The sequence below is a fragment of the Artibeus jamaicensis genome, unplaced genomic scaffold, assembly GCF_021234435.1.
Source record: "Artibeus jamaicensis isolate MK-2021 breed Jamaican fruit bat unplaced genomic scaffold, CSHL_Jam_final contig_391, whole genome shotgun sequence".
NCBI lineage: Eukaryota > Metazoa > Chordata > Mammalia > Chiroptera > Phyllostomidae > Artibeus > Artibeus jamaicensis.
The window spans coordinates 539,894-561,981 of record NW_026521814.1 but is presented as its reverse complement, the minus strand read 5'-3'; the positions used below and the strand labels follow the sequence as shown (position 1 = coordinate 561,981).

The 22,088-nt window shown below is 36.8% G+C and overlaps 1 protein-coding gene across 3 annotated transcripts in view; it reads right to left on the bottom strand.

Annotated features, from left to right (window-relative positions):
* TANK (TRAF family member associated NFKB activator) overlaps positions 1-22,088 on the bottom strand; it is a 90,257-nt gene that overhangs the window by 62,693 nt on the left and 5,476 nt on the right. Inside the window, exon 1 of one of the 3 annotated variants that reach the window (XM_037140411.2) lies at positions 6,208-6,377. The exons of 1 other annotated variant lie outside the window; for it this stretch is intronic. The gene's annotated coding sequence lies outside the window, so the exon portion shown is untranslated. Of the gene's footprint in view, positions 1-6,207; positions 6,378-22,088 lie in introns of those variants that run through there. One more of the 3 variants, XM_037140413.2, reaches the window with a different exon arrangement.

Sequence of the window (22,088 nt, the reverse complement as noted above, 5' to 3'; positions counted from 1 at the left end):
GAAAGTAAGTGTGTTTTCCTTATTTGAAGAAAGGAAATAAAAATTGTTACTGGTAACATTTACTTACGATCATTTCCCCCTTTTAAGAGAGCAGACAATTCCCCCAAAATGACATGAGCTTGCAAAATGATGAGCTTGCATTTCTAGTCTCACTTTCCAGGTTGTAAACTTCATTTATGTAAATTTGTGCTTTAGTTATGGATATACCCAAAGCACACTGCACTATACTGGTACTGTGTCCCAATAAAACAGCTGAAATAATAAATAATTATCATAGATCCAGCATTGTCAGAATTTGGATTTTCTATTTTTTCCATAAGCTGGTTGGCTAAATGCATCAGAATTAACAAAGTAAGACAAGTCATTGATCAAACTGAAAGCTCCCTAGACCAGGTTCCCATTTTGCTGATGTTAGAACTTAGTGAAACTTTTTGTGCTATCTTCTGAGAATTAAAAGAAGACTTTACAGTCAGAGACCACACCCATGAGTCTCAGCTTTGCCTCACTTCCTTTTTTTCTCTAGCTCTACTTTCTTTCAGATTTACCAAATTCAATGGGTTGATGTACACAACTAAAGAATATAATAGCTTAGGGGAAACTGGGCATATGATGTTCAACTCCTTGAAGGTAAACACAGACATGGCACTGCTCAGTTAGCCTGCTCAGCTATGCAAGGATTATCCTCTCCTCTGAGTGGGTGCCATGTTAGAATCTAGAGACAGTGTAGGTTATGTAGTTAAAAAATGGCTATTGAATATTAAAAATCTGCTTTCATAAATTATATAAAGTAGGGCTCTGTAGAATATATTTGAATGGAGGAACTATAAGAGAAAGTTTATACTGTGTATAAGGAGGAGTAAGAGAGGACTGTGGGAAGCAGGGGCACATATTACAATCTAATATTTATGAGATTTCAATGTCTAACAAAAAAGGAAACATGGATTCAAAAGGTTGAGAAACATCAATATCAAAGGAAAAACATTTCTAGTTTATGGACAGCAAATATGAAGTCATGAAATGCCACATAATAAATAGCTCTGAATAGTAAAACCACTTAAATACCCCTTAACAATTGATTTTCTTCAGGTAATTTTAAATGATGTATTATCATGAAAGGACTTGAATCTCTGATTTCTGTCCTTTTAACAAGTCTCTCTCCATAGCAAAATTACCTGATTGTTCTGTTGCCCAAGGGAACAATTCTCCATTATCTCAGTCTACACAAGTATTTCAAGGATTCTTATTTCAACTTACTAAGTAACCATCAAGACGGAATTCACATTTTTCTTAGTTCATTCAATTTCCAGTATATCCTTACTGCAATGACTTGAAAGACTTTTGATGATTAACAACCTATTTTCAATAGACCCTTCCTTTTTGCAAAAGAAAAGTATTGGTGGTAAGTGAAAGGTACTGCAGATCATTGATGCTCAAACTGTTTATTCTCACAATTTAGGACTGATAATTACCATCATAGAGAGTATATTTCTGATAGTAAAAGAAGGAAAGCTCAGGTTACCATATAGGACATTTCCCCAGTGAGACAATTATCATTATTTCTTAGTTCCCAAATTCTTTTTCTAAAAAAATAAGTCCTTTAAGAAATGTTTTTCTTGGTTGCACAACAATGGGAATACATTCAACACTATGAGCTGTACACTTAAAAATGGTAAATATGGCAAATTTCACGTTATGTGTATTTTATCATAATTAATAAAAATGTTTTTAAAGACTATGTATTGAAAAACTATGACACATGTATTATGTAGGTCCCAAAGGCTGACTGATCTTCAGTTTTGCAAAGAACCTGGTACCACTGCCCGTTCCATAACCTCTTGACTTTTTGAACGGTTGTCAAATATTGTACCTAGTTTAAAAGACTTTGCACACTAATTAGCCACCCCCCCCAAATACAGTTTATTTCATATTTTCTCTTATCCGTTGTTGTGTTGTTGTTAATCCTCATCTGACGATGTGTTTACTGATTATATATAGAGAGAAACATTGATGTAAGAGAGAAACAATGATCAGTTGGTTCCCCTGGGCACAACCACAAGTGCCCTGACCAGGCATCAAACCAGCAACTTTTTTAGTGCATGGAGGGGAGAAGCTCTAACCAACTGAAACACCTGGCCAGGGCTTTCATCCTTTTTTGAGGATGACTCAGAATCTTGATCCTGAACTATAAAGAGATTTTTGTTACCTATTCTAGGTAATTACCTTCTCTTTCCCCATGATTAAAAACCATAATACAAGCATAGGAGATAGCAGGAGAGAAACAGCAGCCACAGCATAAATCCTAAGGGAAATAGAAACTAATACTTGGATTGATGTAATTCAACACAAAGGAGTTGAAATAAAACAGTAATATTCATGCTTATAAAATGTTAAAAACAAAATGAATAGGAGTAATGGCAAATCAGCTAATGCATCACATCAGAATAGTTAGAATAGTGACATTTTACATTAATAGATAATTATTTTCTTCTATCATTTACTTTTGGATAGTGGGTATGATTTTAAAAAAACACACAGTCTTTGTTATAAAGCACACCCTCAAATCAGCTCAGTAATTATTTTTGTTTAGATTAACAGATAATCACTTTTAAAATCACATATCCAACCATTCACATAATGCCTACATCACTCTGTAAATGTCCTTATGAATGTCTTGAAGTATTCTCCACAATTCACAGATGGACACTGGCAAATTACATTACCTGCCTAAAGTCATATCCTTGAAGGTTATTAAAAAGTATTTAAAAGTAGTCATTTATAAAAATTAATGACCCTACTAAAGACTACTAAATATACTATCATCCACATATTAACAGTAAAATTGCTATTAGTCCAGTGAAATGGTAGGTGTTGGTTAGATGGTTTGTATGCCTTAGAAGCCAGCCGTGGACTGTGAGAATGATTTCCACTTCATATTCAAATAAGTACAAGTGTGTTGAGCTTGTATATTTTCTCACCCACTCATTTTGAAACCACCCTATGGAATTTGCCTACAGTAGAATGTCAGCTTGGTTATCACTTCTAAAGGAAGAAATTTCCCAGCAAAAATGGGAAGCTAAAGAGAAAACACTGAAACTGATGCTCTTCCAATTGAGTTTCAGCCTTGGTTTCCCCTTCAGGGCTTAGGAGAACTTACCCATGTAGAAGCGAAGGGAAGCAACACTCTTTTTTTTTTTTTTAACTATCACTGCAATAGAGGAGAGAAAGAGAAGTACCATAATATATTGTATTATCAGCCTCTGTCTTCAACGGCATTTTCACTGATCATAAAAAAAGGAGGTGGGGTGGCTAGGAATAAAAACAAGTGGGATCAGTACAGCAGTTATTTGTTGTCAACATTAGTGGTGTTTCAGATCCTTTTATTCATTTTAAGGAGTTTTTTGTTTATTTCAAAGTTCTGGGCTTTTTGTGAAATATGGTTGTTGTTTTAAGAACAACATTTTCAGGCCAAGAGGGTTTCACGAGTGTATTCTGTCAGACCTTTAAAGGGCAGAGAGCTCTTATTGCCTCTACGTTATTTCAGAGCAGAGAAGGAACTCTTCACAGTTCTTTTTAGGAAAGCAGCATAACTTTCATACCAAAGGTTGGCAAAGATAACACAGAAAAAGACTACTGATGAAACCCAATGATTGATTTTAAATAAAAATGTTACTAAAAGGAACCTATATGTTTAAATATTACACCATGACCAGGTGAAAGCTTGGTTCACAAACTGGAAACCTGCTAAAATAACTTGCCATCCTAATATGTCAAAGAAGAAAAGCACATGAAAAGTTCTGACAGATGCCAAAAAGCCGTATGATAAAATTCAACTTCCCGTCCCGATAGAAGTGTTTAGTTAAGTAATAATGAAAAGCCATCATCTTAAGAACAAGAAAGGTATAGACCAAATGAACAATCAACATATATTATTTTAAATGGCTCTCAAAGTGCGAGTCAATGTAAATATACCCTCCTCCATCACCCCCAGAAAGACTTTGGACATAATCCAAAATGCATTCTCTGCAAAAATCCTAGTAAGCTAGAAACAGTAAAGAAACTTCCTTGATAAACAGAATTTACTGGAAATTAAATAACAGCTAAAACTCTAATAGGATTATTTTAATGAAACATGAACAATTTATTTTAAATTTTATTGAAAGAGGGTACAATAATATTCTAGAAAACTTTAAAAGGCAAATGATGAGGGACTTGCTTTATGAATTAGTTAAAAAAAAAGGCTATTATCAAAGAGATTAGTATTTGTATAAGAAGAGACAAATAGAACAAAGCAATAGAAGAATAAGAAAAAAGAAAAGGGCCCTAGCTGGTGTAGCTCAGTGGACTGAACTCGGACTGTGAACCAAAGGGTCACTGGTTCAATTCCCAGTCAGTGCATGTGCCTGGGTTGTGGGCCAGGTCCCCAGTGGGGGTCACATGAGAGTCAGCCACACATTGACATCTCTTTCCCTCTTTTTCTTCCTCCCTTCCCCTCTCTCTAAGAATAAAGAGATAAAGTCTTTTAAAAATTAAAAAAAAAAAACCAACAGGAATGGCCCGTGTACACATTTTTACTATTTTAAGGTAGTATTATTTCTAGTCAGTTGGGGGAAGAAATTGATTTCAACAAATGGATTCAGGAAAATGGCTAAACATCTATCTTAAACAATGTAGAAAAATAACTTTCAGATGTTTTCATGAGTAAAGCGTAAAAACTATAAAAAGAACTAACAGATAATATAGGAATATATTTTGATAATTTTACGTGGGGACCACCTTAAGGAATATAAAACCTGGGTATTTTAAACCAAAAGACTGATACTTCTTGAAAATATTTCTCATATATTTCACAAAGGATTAATATATCTGTATTCTAATAAAATATAATTTTGAAGAATAAAGGCAAAATATATGGACAGGCCATTTTAAGAGATGGTTAAGTCGGTTACGGAACACCCAGACAAAGTAATTCCATGCTGACATTAAGACAAAGTAGCTCTACATGGCATGACTTCCACCATGTATTTTTCTAAGAAAGCAGATAATAGAATGGTATGCATACATAATCTCATTTTCATAAGAAGATGAAATAACATGTATATGCACCTATGAAATAAATGTGAAAGGCTTTGGAGTACCTATGGTTGGAAATACAGCTGTGAAAGTGTTTCATTTTCTGCTTTACACAACCTTGTATCATTTTCGGGTTTTCTTCTAGTCTCAAAAGATGAGGACAAAATAAGTTTTCAACAGAATATAGTGCTTGCTTGTCTGCTACCTCTTGTTTGAGCCGTACATTTCAACCATGGTAAGGAGAAAGATCATTTTATTTTCTTTCACTTTCATGTCACTTCGCTTCCTTTACTACCATTTCTTCCTTATGATAACTTTGTCAAAATCATTTGAGATAAATGTCACTTTACATAGCAAGGCCGCTCTGTTTTTGTATGTGACGGCATAGCAATAAGAAACAACTTCTCTTTGGCTTGAGTATCTTCCTTCTTCTTTCTTCACTTTTTGACATAAACAACTTTTTATAGCTGTAAATCGTTACTAGTCAGTTTACACCAGGGTGGGGACTCTACCTAACACCTGGGTTCCCAGTGCCAGCACCGTTTGCTTTTGCTCTTTCCGCCTCTGCCACCTGACCCTCGGGAAAGTTACCCAACTTCTCACTGACAAGATTATGATGACACCCCACACGAAAGCAGATAGCAGAATTGTGCAACAACCTCAGGAAAAAACAACAGAAAAGAATCTAAAAAGTTAAGTTTTTGCAAGCGTGACCATGATAGTACTAGCTTGTGGAAGGCAGCTCCAGGGCCGAAGGAAGTCTACACGCCAGACGGAGTCCACTGCTCACGCTGACACCCCAAGCCCGGCCTCCCCAGCTTCCGAGCGAAGAAGTCAAAGTCCGACAGAATCCCTCCCCTACAACGTGGCGGCGGGACGTGGTGGCTGCGCTGACGTCTGGGGCTGGAAAGCCCCTCCCGGTCAGCTCACGTAGACCCCGGGGATTTCTCTCCACGAAGTCCCTCCCCGTTCTGAGAATAGGTTGTCTCCGCAACTCCTGTGCTCCTCTTCCTGCAGTGCACCCACTGCCAGTGTCACACACACACAATCACACACACACACACAAACACAAGTTCTCCGACGCCGTGCTCCACGGATTTGGATACATCTACTCACTCACGAAGTTTTTTTACTCACAATTCCGGGATTCCGAGCTGGTCGCTCACATTTTGCCTCTGGCCCAATGTCCCCTGGCGGAGTGACTGCAACCGGAAGTTGTTTTCCGTTCCAGTTCAGAGGGCAGAGCCTTCTCACGGTGCATACAATTCACCATTCTTCTTCTACCCTGCTAAGCCAGGCCGGCCCTGGCGGGTCGCCCCACCCACACAAGCCCCACCCACATGGCCTCCTCCCGGCATAGCCCCGCCCAGCGCAGCCCCGCCCAGTGCGCCGCTCCTCCTTTTAGGGTAAGTAACTGCAGTGGAAAGGCGTCCAATGTTAAGTTTAGGTCACCTGAGGGTCTTGGCTAAAATTATGCTGAACAATAACAATTTGCTAAAATCACCCTGTGTGTCAGCGTACGCAGAATCAGCTTATTAACGGTGTTGGTTCTAACAACTCAACCGTAGAGAGCCTACAATTCAGAGCAAGTGGGTGAAGCCCAGGAACCTGTATTTCTGACAGATCCTCAAGTGAATGTGATTAATTCCGATACTCTGAAAAACTACACACACACACATTTGGTTTTTCCCCAGTGAGTAACACCTTACATTAAATGTACTTGCTATCGTTTGAATGGTCAGTAAATGCAAGTAGATTTATTAGAAAATTTCCCACTAATTTAGATTTCCTGATTTTGCCATTTCCTAGCTAAGATAAAAATTTTAGACAGATAAGAAAAGCATTTGTACTTCTAGTTTTAGTTTTGATACCTACTGGCTAAGGCAAGTTGTTTAACCTAATGAACCTTAGGTTTGTTTTTTCTGGTTTTGTTTTTAATCTGACAAATAAAGACAATGCTAAAGTATTTTACTGGAGGGATGGTTGGGAGGATCAATTCAATAATGTAAACAATAGCTGTACAAATGAAAGGTGTAGTTCAGAGTCACTCATATCATGCTGGCTCCTTCCCATTACCAAAATTTTCCCTGGGATTCCTTTCAGGAACAGACAGCAGTCAAATCCACAGCACATGTGGCAGCTTCCTGAGAGCACTGGAGGCAGGGGCTCTCCGTGTTGACTGGAGCATGACTGCATCTGGATGAATGCAGGTAGCACTCTCGGAAGCTGTCATAGTGATGACCTATTTATTTAATTAAAAATATGTTTTATATATTTTGGAGATCAAACTCTTGGCCGAGGTATCATTGCCAAGTATGTTTTCTTATAGAGTTGTTTCCCTTTTTATTTTGCTGATGTTTTCTTTAGCTGTGACCAAGCTTCAGGAAGACTAAGTCCAATGAAAAAATGGGCAAAGGACAAGAACAGATACTTCTCTAAGGAGGACAAACAGGGGGTCCATAGGTGTATGAGAGGATGCTCGACATCGCTAGCCATCAGAGGGATGCAAATTAAAATCACAATGAGATACCACTTCACACTGGTCAGAATGTCCATCATTAATAAATCAACAAACAACAACTGCTGGTGAGGTTGTGCAGAAATAGGAACCCTAGTGCACTGTTGGTGGGAATGCAGACTGGTGCAGCCACTGTGGAAAACAGTATGGAATTTCCTCAAAAAACTAAAAATGGAATTGTCTTTTCACCTAGCAATTCCACTGCTGGGATTATACCCTAAGAATTCTGAAATACCAATTCAAAAGAATTTATGCACCCCTATGTTTATAGAAGCATTATTTACAATAGCCAAGTGCTAGAAACAGCCTAAGTGCCCTCAGTAGATGATTGGATCAAAAAACTCTGATACATTTACACAATGGAATACTTTGCAGCAGAAAGAAAGAAGGAATGCCTGCCCTTTGGGACAGCATGGATGGAACTGGAGAATATTATGCTAAGTGACATAAACCGGACAGTGAAAGAAAAATAGCATATGATCTCACCCATAGAGAAACCTAATGAACAAAACAAACGAATGAGCAAAGAAGAACCAGAGACATGGAAATAATAAACTGACAGTGACCAGAGGTCAGGAGAGTGGAGAATAATGGGGGAAAGAAGGGATTTGGTCAAGTCAAGGAACATGTACAAAGGATCCATGGACAAGTACGATGGGGTTAGGAATGTCTTTGGGGCAGGGGTTGGATGGGGCAGAAGAGAGCAACGGCGGGGTGGGGAGGGGGGAATGGGGACAAGTGTAACTAAAAAAACAACAAAAAATATGTACTTTTTAAAACTTTCACTGCTTTTGCACATATGACATGGGTTGATGGCATTTGAAAAAGACCTCACCACCAAATACAAGCATATTAAAGACTGTAAAAGCAGCAATTTGGTAGCCAAAAAAAGTGACCATGAATACTACGAATTTTTTGTCAGGCAGAGCCTGCTCCAGAGCATAACTTTATAGCCATAAACCTGACAAATTTTTCCAGGTTGCAGACTCTCTAGTCCTAGTGATCTTGACCAAGCCTTGCTTGAACAGGTCTTAAATCCATAATTTTTTCCTTCATCCTGAATGTTTTAAGCTTAGCTCTGGAGTTCTTGAGCACTGCTTTTTTTCTGGTCCTAAGGTTCGTATAACTTAGAAGCTGCTATCTCCTCAAGGAGTCCAGCATCTTTTTCTTCCTCTGATAAATTCTTTTCTTTGTTTGAGCAGGAGGATCAGGCACTAGCTGCCTCAGCTTCTCCCTATACTCCTGAACCATGGATGTTTGCACTTCGTTTTCTGAAGCAGGTAAGTCCAAGGATTTAAAAACTTACCAGTTGCAGTGCATTTTAAAATGCTGGGCTTGCTTTTAAAAGTCAAAGCCAAAACATAGTTTTAAAAACTTCTTTTTTAACACACAGAGAAACTTCTTGTATTGTGATCAGCTGAACAGCCTTCTTGTAATAAGTAATTGAGTTAAACATGACGATACAAAAGTTTTAAAAAAGAATTTTTTTGAGCACTTTGAGGTTTACAGCAAAATTAAGGGGAAGGTACGGAGATTTTTCATATACTCCTTATACCTATATGTGCACAAGCACATAACCTCTTTCATTATCAACATCTTCCACCAGGCTACTAGTACATTGTGCCAAATGTACTATTGACTAGTATATTTGTCACAATTGATGAACCTACTTTGACGTCATTATCATTCAAAGCCTATAGTTCACATTGATGTTCACTCTCAACATCATACATACATATATTCTATGGGTTTGGACAGATGTAGAGTGACATATACCCATCAAAGTATCAAGCAATACCATACTAGAGGAATTCTGGCCAAGATGGAGGAATAGGTAGACACATTGTGCCTCCTCTCACAAGCAAAAGAAGGACAGCAACAAATTTAAAGAAGTTAAAGAAGCTAATATTTCTTCTTTAACTCAAGGAGTTAAAGAAGAAATATTCATCCAGACCTGTAGGAGGGGTGGAGATGGGCATCTGGGTAGAGAGGACTCTTGGCAAGGTAGCAGCTCGTGGACTGGGTGAGGCAGCAGCTGGTGGACTGCATGGTCCCACATTTGTGTGCAAATAAACCAGGAGGAACAACTGGGGAGTAAGACAGACTGCACAACCCAGGGCCCCAGCACTGGGAAATAAAGCCTCAAAGCCTCTAACTGAAAACACCTGTGGAGGTTGAGGCTGCAAGAGAAATTCCTAACCTCACAGGAGGGTTTCTTGGAGAGACCCACAGGTTCCTAGACAATACACAAACCCACCCACCCACCCAGGAATCAGCACCAGAAGGGCCCAATTTGACAGTGGGTAGTGGAGAAAGTGACTAAAACTGGCAGAGAGTGGAGCAAGCAGCACTGTTCCTGCTTGGACCCCTCCCCCACATACAGCATCACAATGCAGCAACGTGGGTTGCTCGGCCCTGGTGAACACCCAAGGCTCTGACCCTTACTACATAAGGAGCCCACTGAAACAAAAAAAAATTGGCCTAAATGAAAGAACAGATCAAAACTACAACAAAGCAATGGAGATGAAGAGATAGTCAACCTATCAGATGCACAGTTCAAAACACTGGTAATCCGGATGCTCACACAATTGGTTGAGTATGGTTGCAAGTTAGAGGAAAATATGAAGGCTATGAAAAGTGAAATAAAGAAAAATGAACAGGGAACCAACAGGAATGGGAAGGAAACTGGGACTCAAATCAAGAAAACTGGGAAGGAAACTGGGACTGGTTTGGAGCAGAAGGAAGAAAGAAACATTCAACCAGAACAGAATGAAGAAACAAAAATTCAAAAAAATGAGGAGAGGCTTAGGAACCTCCAGGACAACTTAAAATGTTCCAATATCTGAATCATAGGGATGCCAGAGAAGAAGAGGAATAGCAAGAAACTGAAAACTTATTTGAAAGAGTAATAATGGAAAATTTCCCAATCTGGCAAAGGTAATAGACTTTCAGGAAGTTCAGGAAGCTAAGAGAGTCCCGAAGAATTTGGACCCAAGGAGGAACACACCAAGGCACATCATAATTGCATTACCCAAGATTAAAGATAAGGCGAGAATCTTAAAAGCAGCAATGGAAAAGGAGACTGTTACCTACAAAGTAGTTCCCATTAAGCTATCAGCTGATTCCTCAAAAGAAATCTTATAGGCAAAAAAGAGCTGGAAAGAAGTATTCGTAGTCCTGACAGGCAAGGATCTACATCCAAGATTACTCTATCCAGCAAAGCTATCATTTAGAATGGAAGGCCAGATAAAGTGCTTCTCAGATAAGGTCAAGTTAAAGGAGTTCATCATCTCCAAGCCCTCATTATCTGAAATGTTAAAGGGGCTTATCTAAGAAAAAGAAGATCAAAACTATGAACAGTAAAATGACAACAAACTCACAGATATTAACAACCTAAACTAAAAAAAACCCTAATTAAACAACTAGAATAGGAACAGAATCACAGAAATGGAGATCATATGGAGGCTTATCAGTGTGGGAGTCAGAGGAGGAGACAAGGGGAAAAGGTACAGAGTATAAGTAGCATAAATGGTACATACAAAATAGACAGGAGGAGGTTCAGAATAGTATAGAAAATGGAGAAGCCAAAGAACTTACATGTACGACCCATGGACATGAACTAAAGGGGGAAATGAAGGTGGGAGGGGGTGTGCAAGGCAGAAGAAATAAAGGGGGAGAAATGGGACAATTGTAATAGCATAATCAATAAAATATATTTAAAAAATACTATACTAGAATAGTTTCACTGCCCTAAAAACCATCTGTGCTCTACCTATTTCTCCCTTCTCCCCTCAGTCCTTGACAATCACTGTTTTGTTTTTTTTTACTGTCTTCATAGTTTTGCTTTTTCTAGAATGTCACATAGTTGGATCATACACTATATAGCCTTTCAGATTGGTTTCTTTCATTGAGTAATATGCATTTGAGTTTCTTCTATGTTTTGTTCATGGGTAGGTAGTTTATTTCATTTTAGCACTAAGTACTATTTTACTGTATGGATAGACCACAGTTTGTTTATCCATAATGGAAGTGCTAAAAAACTTTGAATAAGGAAGTAAAATTAAACGTACACATTTCTAAAATACATTTTTTCTTTATACCTCTATGATGTAATTATGAAGAGAAATAAATGGCTGCATATTTCTTCAACATGTGGAACATAAATGCTGGAGTAGGTGGATGAGTTCTGTCCTATAACAGTGTAAAATATCTTTTTCTATGATGATGATGATGAATTTTTTAGAATTAACAAAGTATACTTTATTAAGGTTAGCAATTGAATTGAGATATTTATTTGAGAAATAGTCTTCTGAACAAATGACATAATTTTAGTCTAATTTTCCTTTACTCATATGATTATAGACCTTAGGTTAGCAAGTGGTACTGTGGGGTAGGGTGGGATGAAAATGAGAGTTGCATTACAAACATTTTAGGAGCTATTTTCAAAACTACTTAATATTTTATTGAGGATTCTGGATATAAATCTAGGGACAAGGAAAACTGCCAGTATGAATACTACAACTTGGACTGTCAGGTAAGCAACAATTGTCTCACTCAAATCTTTGATGTGAAATATCACTATTAATAGAATCTGGTTGACTTCTGATGTAAGATGACATCTGGACTAGCTATTTGTGTCTCAGACTCTTTAAACTAATCAAAAAATTAGAAAAACATGAGAACACATAGTAGCATTGAAAGGCAGGATTGATGACCAGGTCCAGTGTGTTATGGCTGAGCAGTCTGTGCCCTGTTCAGGGTACCCGGCTGACAGATGTGCTCACTTGTCCCCTTGGGCTTGAACCATCTCTAGAGAAGTGCCTTTTCCTAAGTCACAACGGGAATCAAAAGAGTAGCTGTACCCTGCTGTCAAGCATCTTAGTGACAAAATTTGACAGTGTTTTTTACCATTTGCAAGAACTGTGAGGCTGAAAGGCATATGAACTTTGTTGCTTAAAGGTGACCAAATCTGCTAGCCTGGTACATTAAGCAACCTATCTGCCTCATGGCACCTATAAATCAATTGACAGTAATCCCACTACTATGTGTTACCTACAAGTAGTATTTTGTACCTCCTTTCCCCAATATACCCATTAGTACTTCTCTCTATTACCCATTTTAAAGCTATGGTTTGTATTATGCCGGCACGATTCCAGAGGGAGTGGAGAGAGATGATGCTCTGTTTTTAAGACTACATGAAACCAATAATGAAGGGGGCTGGGCAGATAGAGCTGTGTGTTTGACTCTCAGTGGGAGTTTAATTTTTCATCTATGGTTCCTACTGAGAAAAAGACCAGTGATTGTTTGTGATTAACCAAGAATTTACCTTTTCATAATAAAATAACTAAGCAATAAAGGTCAGGGGTCTACTACAAGCTAACATCATGGTGACAAATCGATGAATGTCAGTTTAAGGCCAAAAATTTAGCTGTAAACTGTGCATATATATTTGTCTCTGAGCACAAGATCTGTGCTAAAGAACTGATAGAAATCAGGTAGATAGGAGAAGAATCAAGGAAAATCCATACATTAGGTTAGTAAAGGATACTCAAGGCTGAGAATTAGTAAATTCAAGATGAAATATCCCCTTTTAAAAGACTATGCTCATAAATGAAGAATGACAGAATGTTTAAAATGCAGAGAAAGTGAACACTTTGGAAAAATGGTGTATCAGAAAATGGAAAGAGCCTACTTTGCATTTTCTATGAAACAGGAAATGAAATATAATATATTAGACTAATATAAGATATTAAATCAAGATAAAGAGAGACCTAGTCAAAGTTAGGTTGTAAGAACATAAAATACACAAATGTAAAATTAAAATATTATCTAAATATTATCAAGGATGGAATCAATATTGCAGATTATTAATGATTAGAGTAAAAACTTGAAAAAATTCTCTTAAAATGTGAAAGGAAAGGATGAATAGATGAAAACCATTACATGAAATAGTAAAAAGATAGTGCTCCAATTTTTTCAGAAGAGATCAAAGTAAATGGAACAGAAATAGTGACCAAAGATATATCAAAAGGTATCTGAAATAACATTTTTATCCAAAGCAGAGATGAAAAGGATTCAATGATATTTGAAATATATTACAGAAGAGACTAAACACTTTTAACCTGTCCTGCTAAAAAATTTGACATTAATGATTTATCAATTTGTTCATGTACTCAGCAAATTTTTGTGAGTACTTGATATGTGGTAAAAGTTAAAGATACAAAACAGATCAGGACACATTCCTATCTTAAATAACTTGATGTCTCTTGTGTTTGACCTACATATAAGAAGCAAGCAATTACTTCACAATGGGGTATTATTATAATGTTACAATAGGGATAAGTGTAAGATACTCTGAAAAATACTTTGGAAAGGCCTTATTCCAGGCTTAAGAGCATGAGGAAACACTGTATCTAAAGTATGAAAAAAATATTCAACAAGAATTTAAGCAGAAAAGAAAGAAGTTACTTGCAAAGGAGGAAAAGTAGAGAAAAGTCCTTTTGTCTTCATCATCTAGACTTCAGAAGCTGAATAGAGTAACATTTACAGTTGCTTGGGAAAGGTTTCATTACAAAGACTGTACGCACACAAGTCATCATTCATTTAGGAAAGGAATGCAAAGACATTCTCACGTGCCTCAAGGTTCAGAAATACACCACTCATTTCCTGAAATAATTGAACTTACACTTCCATTGGTCAAGAAGGGAATCAAAATTAAAAACCAAAGGTGAAATTGTGATATAAAAAATATTTTTAAATTTTTGAAATAATTTAAATACTGGATTAGGTTAAAACTTGTTGCAAATATAATGAGAATATTAAAAGAAATGTTAAGACATAAGATACAAATGTAAATAAATAATTTACTAATAATATGTACTAAGCTTCCTGATTATAGCAACAAAACCCAAGTGGTGAAAGAGAGATGGCAGGAAGTAAAAATGTCTAATTTACTCATTTCTTTTCTTTTCTACGTGGAAATAAAGAAATGATAAATAAGATCTCATTTTCCCTATGACAATTTAACATACATTACTTTAGCTCTTTTATATGTAAAGGTAAATAAGTACAAGTAGAATAAAATATTATATGTTCATTTTTTTCATGTAAATAGAAGAAGAAAGAAAACATTGTTCATATAGGAAAGACATAAAACTCTTACCTCCCAACATTTAATCAGTCGCCTGGTAAGGAAACTCAGGTGAGTAATCCTCTGCAACATTTCTTGCACGCATACACTCTTTGTGTCCCTATTGTCACACTCTGACCTCATTACTGCTGTGTCTCTATTGCCGCCCTGTTCAAGCCACCATCAATTTGTATTTACTCTAACAGCCTTCTCAATGTTCTCCTCATTTTTACTCTTGTCAAATTCTAAGTGTTATTATGTTCTTGTATTATGTTCCTGTATTACCTAAAATCACTCATTGGTTTCTTATTACCATTAGGATAAAATCCAAACTCTAAGCATGGTATGAGGCTTGTTACTTCCCTAGACTCATATCCTCCCTCTTCCTCTTGGTGATTTTGGGCTCCTTTCGATACTTCGAATGCTCCCTGTTCTGTCTTTTTTAGGTGTTTTCTAATGTGGTTTTCTTATTCAAGAACGCGTTTCCCTTATGTTTTGCTTGGTCTATTGAGGCCTCAGCTAAATGGACTGATTCTAATCAGGACCTCATTCGACTCCCTTTCCAGGTGAGAACTGTGGGATCAGCTGTAGATTCCTATTTCACTCTGTCTTTCCACTTTATGACATGCACCATGAAATTCCAAGAGATATATTTGGATGTTTTTGAGGTTGGGACAGCTATTACAACTGATATTAAGGAAATTGCAAATGACAGTCTAATACCTAGGTCATTGCCCACCCCCCTGCAAACAAAAGCAACAACCACAACAACAAAACTTTAAGCTGAGGGAGGCTAATTCATGCTAGTAATAAGTGAGAATTCTGAGTTAAAATTGCCTCATTTGTATGTTGATATAGTTATATTGACATATAGCCACTAACATATAACTTTATTAGCCCTGTGCCTCAACTTGTTCATCTGTTAAATGCAGGTTATAATAGTCCTTGCCTCAAAGTTTTTGTGTGCATGTACAATGAGATGATATATAAACATGGCCTGGCCTATATAAGGAACTCAATACTGTTAATATAGATAATTTCTGTAACTTAAGTAAGTGGCTCTACATTCAGTTAATTTTTAATTTAAATAAGAAATCATAATTATCATTTAAAATGTCTTTAAAAGCTCTCCCTGAGAAAACCTAGACATTGGATTTACTAGGAAAGTACTTTAAATCGATTGTCTTAAACATGCCTAACCCCCCAAAAAAGAAAGAAGTTTGAAAGAAACCATGGCCAAAGAACCAAAGGAAATTAGGAAAATAATAAGGAGAAATATGGGGATAAAAAGGAGAGAGAAATTCTAGGAAGTAACAAAATCAAAATTTGAGAGCTGAACAACACTGTACATGAAACGAAACATTTACTGGAGGGGTTGACAGCAGATTTGAGCAGGCAGAAGAGTCAGTGCATATGATGATGGGACAATGGAAATTTTCCAGTTGGAGGAGCATAAAGAAAAAAATAAAGAAAAGTAAAACAATTCTAGATGACCTGTGAGACAACATCCAGGGAACCAACATATGCATTATGGAAGTTCTGAAGAAGTGAGAGAAATGGAACAGAAAAAAAATGTTGGAAAATATAATAGCCCCAAATTACCTAATTGATGAAAGACTGAATCTGTACATTCAAGAAGTGCAATAAACTACAGTAGGATAAGCACAAAGAGATTCATACTGAGGTACATTATAATCAAAGTGTTGAGAACCAAAGATGAAAGTAGCAAGAGAAAAATGACTCATTATGTACAAGGGATCCTCAGTAAGAATATAACCAATTTTATTTTAAAAATCATAGAAGAAAGAAGGCAATGGGATGACATTTAAAGTGCTGGAAAAAATAGGTCTCAACCGAGAATTCTATGTCTGGCAAAACTATTCTTCAAAAATGAAGGGGAAGTTGAGATATCCTAAGATAAACTAAAGGTGAGGGAGTTTGTTGTTTGTAGACTCACCATATGAGAAATGATAAAGAGAGTCCTTTAGGCTCAAATAAAAGGCCACTAGACAACAGTTCAAGGCCATACCAAAAAATTAACTCTGGTGAAGATAATTAAATAGGTAAATATAAAATCTAGCATGACTGCATTTGTGGTTTGAACTCCTATTTTTATTTTTAACATGATTCAATGAACAAATGATTAAAATAATTATAAGCCTATGTTAATGTACACACAGTGTATAAATATGAAATTTGTGATTATAGCAACATAGGGGAGGGAATAAGCTATACAGGTGAGAATGTTTGTATATTATTGAAGTTTAGTTAGTATTCATTCAGATTAGTTTGCTACAAATTTAAGTTGCTAATTTAATCCCCATAGTAACAACTAAGACAGTATGTTTAAAAATATAAAAGCAAATGAGAATGGAATAAGATACTGTAAAGCAGAGTTAGTTAAACATGAATGAAGGCAATAATGGGGCAAGTGAGTGAAGGACAGAAAAATGACTTAAGACATACAGATATCAAATAGCAAAACGTCAGACGTACATTTTCCTTATCAATAATTACTTTAAATATAAATGGATTAACCTCTCCAATCAAAAGTCAGAGCTTGGAAGCATGGATAATACAACATAATCAAACTATATGTTCTTTACAAGAGAATTACTTTAGATTTAAAAAATGCAAATAATTTAAAAGTAAAAGGATGGAAAAATTCTCCATGCCAAAAGTTATGGAAAAAAAAAAAGAAAGGGTAGCTATACTAATATCAGACAAGATCGCTTTTATTTATTTTTAAAATTTTTATTTTTCTAATACAGTTGTCCCAATTTCCCCCCATCCCTTGCTCTCCCCTGCCTTACCCACTGCCCCCCCTCACCTCCCACAGTCAATCCCCACCCTGTTTTCCATGTCCATGGGTCATTTATACTTGTTCTTTAACTAGACACTTCCCCTTTGTTCCTCCCTTATCCCCCTTCCCCTCCCCTCTGGTCACTGTCAGTTTGTTCCTTGTGTCCATGCCTCGGGTTCTACTTTGCTCATTTGTTTGTTTTTGTTCATTAGGTTCCTGTTATAAGTAAGATCCTATGGTATTTGTCTTTCAGTGCCTGGCTTATTTCACTTAGCATAATGCTCTCCAGTTCCATCTATGCTATCCCAAAGGGTAGGAGCTTCTCCTTTCTTTCTGCTGAGCTCCTCCTTTCTTTCTTTCCATTGTGTAAATGTATCACAGTTTTTTGATTCATTCATTTGCTGATGAGCACATAGGCTGTTTCCAGTACTTGCCTATTGTAAATAACTCTGCTATGAACATAGGGATGCAAATATTCTCTTAAATTGATGTTTTGGGGTTCTTGGGGTATAGTCCCAGCAGTGGAATTGGTGGGTCAAAAGGCAGTTCCAGTTTTAGTTCTCTCTTTTTTTAAGATTATTTATTTATTTTTAGACAGAGCGGAAGGGAAGGAGAAGCAGAGGGAGAGAAATATCAATGTGTGGTTGCTCCTAGTGTGCCCCCTACTCTGGGGTCCTGGCCCATAACCCAGACATATGACCTAACTGGGAATTGAACCAGTGACCCTTTGCTTTGCAGGCTGGTGCTCAATCAACTGAGCCACACCAGCCAGGACCCATTTTTAGGTTTTCTGAGGAAATTCCATACTGTTTTCCACATTGGCTGCACCAGTCTGCATTCCCTAGTGCACTCGGGTTCCCTTTTCTCCACATTCCCATTAGCACTTGTTCGTTGATTTGTGAATGACAGCTATTCTGATTGGTGTGAGGTGGTATCTTATTGTGGTTTTAATTTTCATCTCTCTGATGCCTAGTAATGTTGTGCATCTTTTCATATGCCTATGGGCCCTCTATATGTCTTCCTTGGGGAAGTATTGGTTCGATTCTTTGCCCGTTTTTTAATTGGATTGTTTTTCTTCCTGGTGTTGAGTCATATGAGTTCCTTATGTCTTTTGGAGATCAAACCCTTTTCCAAGATATTGCCGGCAAATATGTTTTCCCATATGGTTGGTTCTTTTTTCATTTTGTTGATGTTTTCTTTAGCTGTGCAGAAACTTTTTAATTCAGTGTACTCCCATTTGTTTACTATAACCTTTATTTCCTTGCCCTATAGGATTTATCAGTGAAAATATTGCTGTGTGGGATATTTGAAATTTTATTGCCTGTTTTTCTCTAGAAATTTTATAGTATCATGGCTTATGTTTAAGTCTTTTATCCATTTTGAATTTATCCTGGTACATGGTGTAAATTGGTAGTCTAGTTTCATTTTTTTGCATGTGCCATTTGAGATCTCCCATCACCGCTTGTTGAAGAGGCTATTTTTACTCCTTTTTATGCTCCTGCCTGTTTTGTCAAATGTTAATTGACCATAGAGACATGGTTTTATTTCTGGGCTCTCTACTCTGTTCCATTGAGCTGTGTCTTTTCTTATGCCAGTACCAGACAGTTTTGAATATAGTGGGGTCTTGTAGTATAGTTGATATCAGATATTGTGATCCCTCCTACATTGTTCTTCTTTCTAAAAATCACTGCAGCTATTTGAGGTTGTTTATGGTTCCATATAAATCTTTGAAATGTTTGTTCTAAGTCTGTGAATATGTCATTGTTATTAGTATTTTAATAGGGATTGCATTTGATCTATAGATTGCTTTGGGTAGTAAGGACATTTTAATGATGTTAATTCTTCTAATCCATGAACATAGTATATGCTTCTACTTGTTTGTATCTTTCTTAATTTATTCCTTCAGTGCTCTGTTGCAGACAAAATAGCTTTTAAGTCTAAAACTGTTATAAAACAAAGAAAAGCATGGTATAAGCCTATCCAGAAAGTATCCAGCCATGTATTATGAAAAATAGAGACATTTATTGAAGAAGATACAAGATGTAAGAAACAGTGTATGTAGGACAATGTAGGCCTCAGTTCCCTTTAAAGTGGGCACCTTGTGACCTCACACAGTTCTCCCAACCACCATTAGCTGCCTTGTCATATTTTCCTGAATCTCATCAACAGTCTGAAATCTCTTCCCTTTTGAAGGTGATTTTAGTTTTGGGAGAAGCCAGAAGTTGCAGGGCACCAAATCTGGGCTGTACTGGGGCAGAGTCACCTGGGTGACTTGACGTTTCACCAAAAACTCTGCACATGATGTGATGCATTAGTGGGCACATTGTCATGAGGAAGCTGCCAATCACCACTTGCCCACAGCTGTGGCCTTCTGAATCATCTGAATAGTTTCCATGGAAGAACATTCAAACTTAATGCAAAATCTGATGCAGTTTATTGCTCTACTCGCTCAGTCATTTTGAATGTGACGGCCACACAGTACACATGCTCTCTCGGTCGTGTCTACTTCCTCCACTGCTTGTGCAGTGAAGTTCTCATTGTTCATACATACACATTCCAGTGCACTCTCCTTGGCTGCTATGTTATATCCATAGCATGCAAACCATTTTCATTATATTAACAGTGGTTGGACTTTTTCTGGACAGACTTCGTATAGTGACAAAAGAGACATTTGTCACAAAGATATAGCAATAATACACATATGCACATCAAACAAAGAGCCCTAAAATGCATGAAGCAAATATTGATAGAATGGAAGACAGAAATAGTGCTACAGTAACAGTTGGAGATGTTACTACACCACTTTTAATAACAGATAGAAAAATAGAAGATAAAAAGGAAATAGAAGACTTGAAGAATACTATAAACAGCTAGATTTCACAGATACAAGGGGAGGGGCCAAAAAGAACTGGAATTATCTTCTGGAGGGTAGTCCCTTTATAGTATAGGCTTCTCCCTCTAAGTGGGTGTTTTAGGAATCCATCTGTATCACTGTACCAGCTGGCGTTGTTGTGAGAGGCTGTATTGGGCTTCAGTGAATTCTTCTGGAAGACTTTTTCAATGCATTTGCTCATTTCATGATGAGTGATTTACAAGTGCCCTGCCCACACTATGCTGAGTGTTCAGCAGCTTTTGATCACAAAGAGACATGAACTCTGTGCCTCATCCTCCCTTCTCTCACAATCTTGCCCCAAACAACTTTTTTTTTGTTTCCCTGGATGAAAAAAGTCCTCAAAGGGAAACATATCAATGGGAGAGGTGAAATAAAAAATGGCAGAAGCACTGAAAGGCATCAAAATTAACCAGTTCAAAAACTGTTCTGAGCAGTGGACAAACATTTTGATAAGTATATTGCATCGAATGGAGAGTACTTTGAAAGTGACTGAAGTTTAAACATGTAAGAATAAATACACAATTTTTATACATAGATTGTGTTATTTGGGGTTCCCTCCTTGTATATATAGAACATGTTACCCAGCAACAGTAGAATGCACATTTGTCTTAAGTGGATGTGAAAATTTCTTCAGGATAGATTAAGTATTAGGCCACAGAAAGTCTCAATATACTAATATTTAAAAATATTGAAATCATACAAAGTATCTTCTCCAACCAAAATGAAATGAAGTTAGAAATCAATAAAAGGAGAAAGCTGGAAAATTCACAAATATGTGCAAATTAAACAACGTGTTCTTGAACAATCAATAGGTCAAAAGGAAATTAGATTTACTTAGAGATAAATCACACCATATCAGAATTTATGGGATGCAATGAAAACAGTGTTCAAAGGGAAATTAATAGCAGCAAACATCTATATTAAAAAAAGCTTTGAAATCAATAACTTGATATGTCAAGGAACTAGAAAAAAATGAACTAAGCACACAAATCTAGCAGAAGAAAGGAAATAATAAAGATTAGAGCAGAGATAAATGAAGTAGGGAATGGAAAAAACAATAGAATCAACGAAGTAAAAATCAGGTTTTTTAATAAAGATTTTATTTATTTATTTTTCAGAGAGAGGGAAAGGGAAGGAGAAATAAAGGGAAAGAAACATCACTGTGTGGTTGCCCCTCACATTCCCCCAGCTGGAAATCTGGCTAGCAGCTCAGGTATGTGCCCTGACTGGGAATCAAACCAGCAACCACTTGGTTTACAAGCCCGCACTCAATCCACTGAGCTAAACCAGCAAGGGCAAATCAATTTTTTAAAAGACTGACAAAACTGCCAAATCTTTAGCTAGACTTATAAGAAAATGTGAGAGAACAACAAATAACTAAAATCAGTGACGAAACTGTGAACATTACCAGCAACCAAACAGAAATAACAAGGATTATGACAGTATACTGTGGATAACTACATGCCTACAGATTACAGATTTTAGCCAAAAGGTAGAGGAGTGATTGCCAACAAATTAGATAACCTAAATGTAATGTACAAATTCTTAGAAACACACAAATTACCCAAACTAAATCTAGATGAAATAAAAGATATGAACAGACCTATGGCAAACACAGAGATTGAATCAGTAATCAAAAACCGCCCAACAAAAAGGAGTCCTGGATCAGTTGGCT